The sequence below is a fragment of the Panthera uncia genome, chromosome E3 (genome assembly GCF_023721935.1).
Source record: "Panthera uncia isolate 11264 chromosome E3, Puncia_PCG_1.0, whole genome shotgun sequence".
In the NCBI taxonomy this organism is placed as follows: Eukaryota; Metazoa; Chordata; class Mammalia; order Carnivora; family Felidae; genus Panthera; species Panthera uncia.
The window spans coordinates 26111338-26123079 of record NC_064815.1 but is presented as its reverse complement, the minus strand read 5'-3'; the positions used below and the strand labels follow the sequence as shown (position 1 = coordinate 26123079).

General features: G+C 57.8%; 1 long non-coding RNA gene across 1 annotated transcript; it reads right to left on the bottom strand.

The window, feature by feature from the left end:
• Window positions 1-3665: 3665 nt before the first annotated feature.
• Window positions 3666-11164, bottom strand: LOC125928199 (uncharacterized). The gene is made up of 3 exons (XR_007459592.1): window positions 10660-11164; window positions 4469-4598; window positions 3666-4333 (listed from the first exon to the last, which is right to left on the bottom strand). It is a non-coding gene; the product is annotated as an uncharacterized LOC125928199 (long non-coding RNA).
• Window positions 11165-11742: the final 578 nt, after the last annotated feature.

The following is an 11742-nucleotide window of genomic DNA, read 5'->3' as shown; positions in this document are numbered from 1 at the left end:
TTTTCCACCTGAATGTCCTTGCACAGGGCTCTCGGGCTGAGGCTGTAAAGCTGGGTGGCCTCCACGTCCAGCTTTAAGGAGCAATTTCCCTCAGCGGCTGACACTGGGCCTGTAGGCTGGGGCTGGGGCTGAGGCGTGGGGCTGGCGTGGGGACAGAAGGGGCCCCACCTGGGAGAGGTTTCCACGCACGTCCCCCCGGGGACACGGGAGGGCATGAACTGGCCCAGGAAGGGGTGCGGGGCACAGAGGACAGGCTGTCCCCAAACGCACAGCCAAAGGGACGGCTCTGCCCAGTGTTTCGCTCACAAACACACACACAGACACACAGAGACATCCAATCGCACACCGGCACAGATACACTCATGCAGACGTGCATTCGTACACTCGCACAGGCGCACACACAGAAACACAGACCCCACCGCCACACGAACGCCCCCAACGTCGGAAAGCAGGTGTGCATGGCCTCGCCTCCCACTGAGGTTCCGTAGTGATGGGTTCCCACTCGGTCCTGGGATCCTGGACCATGGACACCTGCACGTTTCTTCCTGCCTGCCCTTCTGGACTTGTTCCTTCTCTCGCCTCCTCTTTGTGCTCCCTGATGCTGAGGCTGAGGAGGGGGCAAACAGAGACTAGGGTCAAGGTCAAAGCCTGGTGTGCCCGGCTGCTCCCCTCCAGGCTCTGCCCCCACTCCTTCAGCCCTTTAGGTGTCGGGTGTCACCGCCTGCTCCTCTGGGCCTGATTGCCCAGGAACTCGGGGACCCAGCCCGTGGGCACGGACGAGGTCGCGCCGCCGCTTCCCCCGAGCGCCGCTAGGTGGCGCCGCGCTAACGAGGATCGGGATGGACCGGCTGGTCGGCGGCAGAATAAGGGGCGGAGAGTCTAGGTGCCCCCCTCTCACGCGGCTGCTCACACCCGGGTCCCCGTGGCCCCCCAGGCCCCGACCCACGCTCCCTGCCGGCCCCAAGCTCAGGCTGGGGTTCAGGACATACCCCCTCGGGGCCCCCTCCACCACCCCCACCCGTGGCCCCGCTTCCCCCCTGGGCAGCTCCTCTGGTCCTCCCGGGCACAGACTCCACAAGGAGCCTCTGCTTCTGGGGCACAGTGCAGAGGTGGATAGATAGGAAACGCGATGATACCCTCCCCCCACCATTCAGTTTGCCCTTCATATCTCCCTGGGATCCCCTGAGCTCTGCCTTTGCCCGGTCAGATGCCAAGTGTTCGTGCCCCTGGCACCCTCACCACAGCACAGGCTGCAGCCCAGAGCATCTAATGAACAGCAGCCGGCACCCCACCCCTGCGCCCCCAGAAAAGGAAGGCCGGGTTCTCCCCCTTGGCACATTTGGCCCAACCCCCACTTCCAGAATGGAGAGAGACACAAGGAGGCCTTAGGACACCTGCATTCACCAGACTTCTGGCCTCCGTGCCTGTCCTGTGGGTCTACCCCACCCCTGTCACCAGCCCTGTAGGCTCCTGGGACAGGGAAATCCTGTTCAATCAGAGCGGCCTGGCACAGGAAGGGGGAACACAGTAAGTGCTCAATAAATGCTTGTTAACTCGATTCATGCGAGGAAGAGACAGGGCGCTAACAACATGTATGGACCCCACGCCATGCCAGGGACCGTGAAAGCGGCTTCTCTGCCGTATACTCCCAACAATTCTGTGTACTTTACAGATATCAAGGCAGCCGGGGCCCAGAGAGCCCGAGGTCACACAGGGGCCAATGATAGCCAGGGTCACCACGCTCCAGGGTGCCCCAGACCCTCGCTGTGATGAGCCCCTCTTTCCCTGCCTGAGACTAACCCCCGGGGTGTAGCGACTGGGCCAGTCTCGGACTTCCTGACTCTGCTCCACCTCGGTTCCTCTGAGGCCAGCCTTTGCAGAGGCCGATCCTCCCGCCAAGAAAGATGTCTTTCCAGTCTCATCCTTTAGGGCCCACCCTGGCATCACCTCCTGCGGGAAGCCTTCCATGACTACTCCTTAAGTGGAGGCTTCAGTGGACCCTCCCTGGGAGGGTGTCCTTAGCTTAGCACCCCACTTGGTCCGTTGCCCAGACACATGTGGACTTAGCCAGCTGTCGGGGGCCACAGCACCCCCATGGTGCTGTTCCATGGGGGGACCTACACCTCATACCAAACCCAGCCTACAAAGAAGCTTTTAATGTTTATTGTTTTGAGAGAGAGAGACATACACACACACAGATTCAGAAGCAGGCTCCAGGAGCCGAGCTGTCAGCACAGAGCCCGACGCGGGGCTCGAACTTACAAACTGTGAGATCATGACCTGAACCGAAGTCGGACACCTAACCGACTGAGTCACCCAGGCGCCCCCACAAAGCAGCTCTTAGAAGGGCCGTTAGGGTACGTCATGGACTGAATGCGTCCCTCCAAAATTCGTACACCGAAGCCCCAATCCCCAATGCGACGGTGTTAGGAGGCGGGGCCCGAGACGTGATGAGGTTATGGCTGAGCTCGTGAGGGTGGGGCCCCCGCAGTGAGATCAGTGTCCTTATAAGAAGGGGGAGAGAGACCCGAGCGCTTTCCCCGGTTCGTGAAGACACAGCCAGACGGTGGCTGCCTGCGAGACCGTAAGTGGCTCTCACGGAGACAGCCAAATCTGCCAGTGCTTAAACTTGTACTTCCCAGTCTCCAGAAAAATGTGAGAAAAAAAAAGTTGTCTGTTGTCTAAGCCGCCCGGTCTGTGGTATTCGTTCCGGCAGGCCAAGCTCAGACAGGATAGATGATGAAACCCGGGCCCGGAGGGGCCAGGTGGCCGACACGGTCACACAGCAAGCCAGAGCGGAGGCTACACGCAAACCAAGGTCTGGTCACACACTTCGTGAGAAGAAAATGTACGCGTATAAGGAAAAAGGGAGTCCCCAGAGGGATGAATTTAAAACACACGCGTCCACTCACTCAAGGGGCCAGACATGGTGACGTTGTGGAATGCAGCTGGGAGGGAGTGACTCACAGCCAGAAATGCCCGCTGCTGGGTCCTGGGCCTCGTCACCACATGCCATCTGTCATGGCCCAGCTTGTGTAGCTGAGAAAGCTGCACCTCCGGTCCCCAGGGCTGATGGCTCTGACGGCCCGCGGTGGGCTGGGCTGACTCGGGCCAGGCCCACTGGCATCGATCCTCTCTCTGGGGGTCTCAGGCCGAGTCACCGGGCGCCGTGGCATCACGGAGCCAGCCTTTGGCTGGGGGCGTTGGAAGCCCGGGTCCCGGCCCCACTCCGCCCCTGCCCCTGCGTAGCTTTGGGGGTCTTCTTTGGGTTTCATCAATCTGAGGATGGGCTCTGAGCGGCCGTGTGCCGGGGGCGTCTCACACGGCTCTAGAGAGAGTGGGTGCTTCCCGGCCTTGGCGGGGGGATTCGCACCATGGCAGGTAGCAAACATCACTGCTTCCTCCTTCCTCCCTCCCACCTTCCCTCCTTCCTTCCTTCCTTCCTTCCCTTTTTTTTTCTATGGTTTTTTTTTGTTTGAAAGAGAGAAAGTGTGAGGGGGAAAGAGGCAGAGAGAGAGAGAGAGGGAGAGAGAGAATCCCAAGCACACAGGGCTCAAACTCATGGAACTATGAGATCACGACATGAGCCAAAGTCAGACACGTAACCGAACGAGCCAGCCACCCAGGCTCCCGTCTCTATTTCTATGTCTTTTTAAATTTTTTTTTTTAACGTTTATTTATTTTTGAGACAGAGAGAGACAGAGCGTGAACAGGGGAGGGGCAGAGAGAGAGGGAGACACAGAATCTGAAACGGGCTCCAGGCTCTGAGCAGTCAGCCCAGAGCCCGACGCGGGGCTCGAACTCACGGACCGCGAGATCGTGACCTGAGCCGAAGTCGGACGCTTAACCGACCGAGCCACCCAGGCGCCCCAAGGCTTATTTATTTTTGAGAGAGAGAAAGAGTGCACACAAGGAGCAGAGAGAGTGAGAGAGAGAGAGAATCCCAATCAGGCTCCGAGCTGTCAGTGCAGAGCCCGATGTGGGGCTCGAACGCAAGGACCGCGAGATCGTGACCTGAGCTGAAGTCGGACGCCCAACCGACCGAGCCACCCAGGCGCCCCTCTACGTCTTTTTAGAGCCAGCTGTCCATCTTTGTCCTTCAGAGTCCGGGGGAGTGGCACTTTCCTCCCCCTGGGGAACAGGCGGGCTCGGGAAGCAAGCTGGCCCCTCCCAGCAGCAGACGTGGCCCCACCGGGCCACACAGAGGAAGGCCACAATGTCTGTTCTATCACTTCCTTGATTTCTTCTTTCCCTTACACGAGCGCGGAGAGCCGTCCTGATCCCTCCCATCCTACCTGACGCGTGCCTCAAGCACTCTGGTCCCGGAGTGTCCCTGGAGGAGACGATATTTTAACAGAGTCACCTCTGGGCCTCGTGGAGACCATCAATAACAGAAGGAAGTGCTTTCTGGGGTTCAACGCAGGGGAGACACAGCAGCAAACCCAAGCCATGGAGAATCTGCTCATACCATCCCCAGCGCCAGCAGAACTGATCCATCAGGGAGATGGGCAGGCAGGACCCTCACGAATTCAGGCAGCAGCAGTGTGGAGTTGGCCTCATTGGGACATGGGCTCAGCTGACGCTGGCCTTCGAACATTCTAGAAAAAAAAAAAAAACATCTTTCTTAAGCTGTACTCAGGATCGCAATGGAGATGCTTAACCTACTTACGGAATGTGATCTCTTTCACTGCGTGAATTCAGACACACCAAAACTGATATCGTGTACCTCGCGAAACCCTTTGGTCCACTTTCCCTCTTTGCTTGGCCTCCTAGGACCTTAGGAGTCCAGCTGTCCGGCCCAGCAAGTGGCCCTCGGGCCATGCGGTAATCAGAACAACATCACTGGTTGAACTGATTATTTACTGGCTGATTTGTCATGTATTGAGTGTCCCATATCAGTCACTGTGTGGGATGTTTTTCAGGTTTCTTCTCGTTGAATCCTTACAACAACCCAAGGCTCTCTATTACCCCCATTTTAGAGATGAGAAAATGGAGGCCACAGGTTATGGACCTGGGATTCTGACCAGACCTGCAACCTTCTTCCTCTTGCTTCTTTCCCCCTGGGGGCCCCCAGAACCCTCCTGACCCCATTGCCTGTGTCACCATATACCTCACGAAACTCTTTGCCAGACAAGGTAAATACAGCTAACCAACCAGATACGTTTTTTCTTAATTTTTAATGTTTATTTTATTTTTGAGAGCGAGCGACAGAGAGCAAGCAGGAGAGGGGCAGATAGAGAGGGAGACACAGAATCGGAAGCAGGCTGCAGGCTCCGAGCTGTCAGCATAGAGCCCGATGAGGAGCTCAAACCCACGAACCGTGAGATCATGACCTGAGCCAAAGTCTGATGCTTAACCGACTGAGCCCCCCAGGCGCCCCCAGATAAATTTAAAATGACCTCTCCCACCCGCCCCCAGCACCGAGCCATCACCCCCATCCAAAAGTGTGTGTCTCAAGGCCCAGGTGACTTTATTCCCTGGAAACTCCAGGCTTCTCATGCAAACAAACCCCAGGCCGGTCTGCCCTCCAGTTCTGGACATGGCCCAACATTGCAGGGGAAGAGGCTTGGGACAAAGCTGGGATCTGCCCACCCCCAGCCATCCATTCATTCACTCACTCTTCATCTGTGAGGCACACGGTACAAGGCTCCACGGGGACCCGCGGTCTGGCTCACCCATGTCTCGGGGAGAGGAGGTCTTAGAGGTTGGTCAATGGGGCCAGATGGACACGGTGGTCCTGGATGAGGAGTTGCCATGGGCCTCCAGAGCTGGGAGCTGGCCCCGGCTGCCCCCTGCCACAGATGTGGGCCCCCAGGTCGGGCCCCGGAATCCCTAGCCCTGCTCTCTGCAGCATTCAGGGCATCAGCCTCCCCCAGCCCCGCACCAAGGCTCCCCAAAGAGTAGCCACCAAGCCCCTTCCCCTCAGAGCTGCCCCGGGGCCCCCCAGGACCTGGGACCAAGGCTGTTGGGTCTCAGAGAGGATTTGCGACCCCTCCTGTCTGCCTCTTACTCGGCCTGGCCCCCCCTCCCCAGGATGAGAGGCAGTAGGAGAAGAGAAACCTCCATTCCTCCTTTGTGCTGACAGACAGACAGACAGACAGACAGACTGACTCGTGTCTGTCACAACAAGGTGGCGGGTTTCCCAGGGTCCCCTCCACCGTGGTGATGAGGATGGGGTGTGGCCTCCAGGGGTGCAGAACACAGGCAGGGCACGGGGGTCACCGGTTCCCACCCTGGGCCACCCAGCCGTCCCCCCACGGGACCCCGCTGGCTGTTGAACTCTCCGTGGCTCCTGGAGAGCCACTGCCCTCATCTCCCCGAAGGGCGCCTTGCGGGGCCGAGAGGTGCAGAAAGAGTGGAGCATTATTGTGCACTTTTTCTTAAGTCTGTGATAAGCTCCTTCTATTAGACTATAGATCTCGTCACATAAAATAGATTTGTGGACTCACAGCCGGGGAGAGCCACGTTCCCGAGCTGTGGAAATGGCTCATTTTTCCCCTCTTCCTTGAGTAACTGATGGTCATGAATTTTTCACCCAAATGTCGCCACTAAAGATGTCACCAGCCTCCCTCCCCTGGAGATTTTATGATCTGGCTCTAATGGGGTGGGGGTAGGGGGCACCAGCGAAGGGGGCTGTGTGCCGGGGCCAGAAAGGGAACTGGGGGGTGTAGGGGAGTAGGGGGCCGAGGGCCAGAAGCTGGGATCTCCATTCCAGCCGGCAACAGAGCCGGGCTTACCGAGCGGTCGCCGTGTGGCCGACCCGCCACGCCACCGTGTCTCATCTGACGACAGCCTGGTGAGGGGGGTGGTGGATGGGCTGGGACCCAGAGGAGGCTGAGAAACTTGCCTAAGGTCACAAAGCTTCTTAAAGCCACAGAACCACAGGCAAACCCAGCTCCCGAAGAGCCCCAGAGCCTGGGCTACTGGGGGCCGTGTTTCACTGCCCCCGTCACAGACTCAGGACCTGGGCTGGGTCGTCCGCTTCCCCCATCCTGGCGAAGGATCTTGACAAGCAAGTAGCACAACCTATGGGGCAGCAGGGCTGAGAGGTAAGACATGTGCTCACGTCCGTCCTAGATGGAGGCGTGAACTCGCCAGCAAGGGTCACGGTCAAAGTCACGGTCCAGAGGGAAACAGCCTCTCCATCCTCAGGGCTAAACGCTGAGAAATTGAGATGCTCCTTGAGACACAAGGTGTGTTTTCCTTTTGGGTGGCATCCCTAGCTGTCCGGGGAGAGGGGACAGAACTGGGACTGAAGCACGCACCGTCTCCCTCACTCGTGGGGGCAGGGGACGTAGGCTCCCCGTCGCCAATGCCCGTGGCACCAGAAGGGATGGGACCACGGCCCTCTACCCTCTGGGGAGGGCTGGGTTGCCGGATCGAAGGAGAAGGGTCTGGGAAACAGAAGGAGAGAGCCGAGTGTGGGGAGGGAGAATGTCCTTGGGTTACCGCCCCCCAAAAGTTGAGGCAGAGTTGGCTGCCCTTAGGTCGTGCAAGGGAAAAAGAGGGTTGGATGAGGGCCCACTCCCTGGTCCTCCTCCCGAGCCACATGGTCAGAGTTAAATTATGAAGGTCCCTCCATCACAGCGCAGTTTGGATTCCAGAGACTGCCACCAAGCAGGAGAGACCAGGAGAGGGGTTTCAACGGGGGGACAGGGTGGGGGTCCAGCAGAGAAAGAGCTGAAGTTGCCCTGCCCCGGCTAACTATGCGGAATCCTTGCCATCCCGGCCATGTTGAGCCAGAAGGACCCTCGGACTGGGAGATGACGTCTCAGCTGTCAGGCGTCAGGTGAGTAGAAGGTTCTCGGCTTCCACCCCTGCTGTCCCTGCCCGAGCTCTGCAGGGCCGGAAGAGGGGAGCCCTGTGTGCCTGGGGGTGGGGGGGCCGCTGAAAGCTGGAGTAAAGGAAACAAGTCTTCAAAGCAACCACCAGAGCCTTTCAGGGCTGGAAAGGACAGAATAGCATCCAATGCTTGTGTCTTTTCCCGGCCTCCCAGGCAGGGAAACCACTGACGGGGAACTCACCACCTCCTAAGTCCAGTCGGTCCCATCTGCTTACAGCTCTGACTGGAGAATGAGATGGAATCAGCCCCTCGGGGTCTCCTCAGAGCCATTCTTCTGGGGACTCACGGGGACCCCTCGGGGCCCTGCCGACAGCGGTCATCCAGCGACGCAACGGCACCGCATACAAGAAGGGCCAGCTTCACGGTTCCCGGACCACCCTCGCGACCGCTGTCTACACAACACACAGGCCTTTGAGGCAGGAAGCCCAGGCCCGGGTCACTGTTCAGTCTTTCAGATGAGGACCTCGGGCCACATGTGGAGGCGGCGCAGGAGGGGTCTGGAGGAGCGAGGCTCTGTCCCCCGCACTGCATCTCTGTGCCCCGTCCCCGCCACCGTCTTCTGGCCCCAGCCTCAGGGCACCTGCTCAGAACCCGGCTCCGTGCAGTCTCGGCTCCCGCTGTGAGTCCAGCCCTGGCCCTGCCCTAAGCCCTCCGGTCACACTCTGCCAGAATCCAGGCCACGGGCTGGGGAACCAGGGTTACCTGAGGAGGCCCCCGGAGCCCCGGTTCCAGTCCCCTGGCCCTCCCCCACCTCACGTCAGCTTCCTCCTCTGGAAGATGAAGGAAGCCCCCCCTCCCCCCACCATCTGCATCCATCTGTGGCTCATCGGTACCCACTGTAACAGCCCTCTGAGACACGTTGCCCATGAAATTGCCGGGGCCTGGCGTTCAGGGTTGGCGGGGGGCATGTCAGCCAGGCCCAGGAAGCCATGGTGAGGTGTCCAGGAAGGAGCGATGATGGCCCTTCAGCTCTCCCGGACAAGGGTCCGGGACAAGTGGGGGTCTGGGCCCTCAGCCACTCTGCAGAGCCCTCTTCCAAGGGTGAGGGGGCCCATGGCCGCCAGGACCCAGGAGGCAAGGCTGAGGGGTGGGGCCAATGGGAGGAGGAAGAAATCCAGTGCGGAGCGCCTAGAAGGAACTAGAAAATGCCCACGGACTGATTGACACTTTACAAGACTCACACCCTTTGCACGTGGCACTCGGACTGCAGCCAGATGATTGCCCTATAAATGAGTAAGGAGCATGTTGACGGATTCACGACCAGGAGGACTCGAGCCTGAGACGAGTAAACAGGCGATTACAGTGCAGCCCAGTAGCTCGAATGGGCGCCTGGAGAGGAGAGCTCACTCAGGTGCAGGCCGGGCAAGTTGCTAACTCTGCCCGGGGGGCAAGGAGACGGCCGGGAAGACTTCCTGGAAGAGGGGACACCTCAGTTTATAGGCATCAGCTAGCGGCACTTGGACTGCACTTGTCCTAGTGGCAGAGCTCGGCTGACACCTTGAGGTGGGTCCGTTGTGTGGAGCAGAAAGCGGCCGGGCCCGTTGCCAAGGGAAGAGGGTTGGGGGCAAGCTCAGAATCACTTTGAAGCTTTCCAGAGTCATCTTGAAACTACACGTGAAAGTTGCATTCTGCTCCACAGTATAGCCTTCGTTCTCAGAGAAAAACAGGGTTTAAAAAATTGTTTTTAATGTTTACTTATTTATTTATTGTGAGAGAGACAGAGACAGAGCGTGAGCAGGGGAGGGACAGAGAGAGAGACACAGAACCCAAAGCAGGCTCCAGGCTCCCAGCTGTCAGCACAGAGCCGACGTGGGGCTCGAACTCACAAGCAAGACCGTGACCTGAGCCGAAGCCGGATGCTTAACCGACTGACCCACCCGGGTGCCCCGGAAAACACGTTTTCAAATTGCTTACCACATTCATGAGTAGATGGATCAATGGGACAGAAAGGAAGCCTAGAAATACACCCCCAAACACTGGAAGTGAGGGCGGGACGAAGGCGGCTAAGAAGGGAGGCAAAGACGGGAGTTTCAATCCATGGTGTGGGCGCAACAAGGAAACCATCTGGTGACCAATCAGGCTGGATCTCAGCCTCACCAGAGAGCCCCCGGGACAAACTCCAAAGAGATCTGAGATTTAGATGTAGAAATTGAAATCCTCAGACAATCAGAGGAAAACGTGATTGACTCCCTTTACAACCGTGGCACGCGGAAAGTCTTCCAACAATGACTTGAAATTCAGAAGCTGGAAAGGATGATCAATTAAATGACCAATAACAGGGGGCGCCTGGGTGGCTCAGTCGGCTCAGGCTACGACCTCACGGTTTGTGGGTTCGAGTCCCACGTTGGGATCTGTGCGGACAGCCCGGAGCCTGGAGCCTGCTTCAGATTCTGTGCCTCCCTCTCTCTCTGCCCCTCCCCCACTCGCTCTCGCTCTTGCTCCCTCTCAAAAATAAAAAAACAAACATTAAAAATGACTAATAAGGGGCGCCTGGGTGGCTCAGTCGGTTAAGCGGCCGACTTTGGCTCGGGTCATGATCTTACAGTTCGTGAGTTCGAGCCCCGCGTCGGGCTCTGTGCTGACCGCTCAGAGCCTGGAGCCTGTTTCAGATTCTGTGTCTCCCTCTCTCTCTGACCCTCCCCCATTCATGCTCTCTCTCTGTCTCAAAAATAAATAAACGTTAAAAAAACAAAATTTTAAAAAATGACTAATAATAAAGACACACAAGCGGCCTTTAAACATTGGAAAAGATAGTCCACCTCGTTCCCATTAAGAGAAATATGAAGAAAAACCATACCAAGGATCCCATTTCTTACCTATCAGGCAAATATCCAAAGCGCGACGACACAGCCTCTCGGTAAGACTGTCGCACTGCGAACCAGGCGCTCTCCTAGGTCACTATGAATGCAAGACGATACGACCCTGATAAAAGATGATTTAGGCATTTTTATCACAGATGCAGATGGGTTGACCCCTGAGCCGACGATCCCACTGCTGGGAATTCAATCCACAGGTACACGTTGAGCACGTGGGAAACGCGTGTCTATGCACAACCCAAGGGTCTACGTGAAAGGAGAAGCGAATTAAAGCATGCTACAGCCACGAGTGGACCTCGTGAGGGGGAGGAGGAGGAGGGGGAGGAGGAAGAAGGAGGAGGCAGCTTTGCATAAGCAGAAGTCTCCCGTGTGTACCATTAGGTAAAACACAAGGAGTCGAACAGCATATATGTATGCAAACACCCACCACTTGATGCATTTACGTAGAAATACCCGGAGGATACACAAGAGATCCTAAGGGTTTCTCTAGGGAGCAGGGGGTTGGGATGCCGGGACGTGGAGGGAAATGTGACTTGCATTTCCAGAAATAAAACTTGCCAGGTAAACACTGATGTTTATCAGGTATCTGGCAGTCTGTTTAGCCCTAGACACCAAGTCCTAGAGCCACAGGAATCTGTCCCTCTCCATTTGGGGAGAAAGAGCTGTAGGCAGTGGGGAGGGTCCTAGGCGGGGTAGGCACGTGTGGGCAAGAAAGCCCACAACCCTGTGACCAGGGCTTGGGATCAACGGACATACCTGCAGGGCAAGGGGACCTGTGGCCGGAGCCCTGGGGGCAGCTCTGGGTCAAGAAGGGACCTCCTCGGGGCCCCAAGCTGTCACAACCCCGCATGCCCAATGTCCAAGCTCCCTGGAAGCAGCTTAGCGCGGGCTCCCGGCTTCTGTGCAGGCTGCTTTCTGCTAAGGAGGATTCTGATTCGGGGAGAGGGGCCACATCAGCGAGCTCAGTAAGCCCACGGCGGCCAGTCTGAGCCCAGGGCCTGTCAGCCGTCATGATGGTAGGTGGCTGAGCAGCTCTGATACTCAACGGGGGGACCTGGTGGGTGTCCCTCTCCTCTCTCTCAA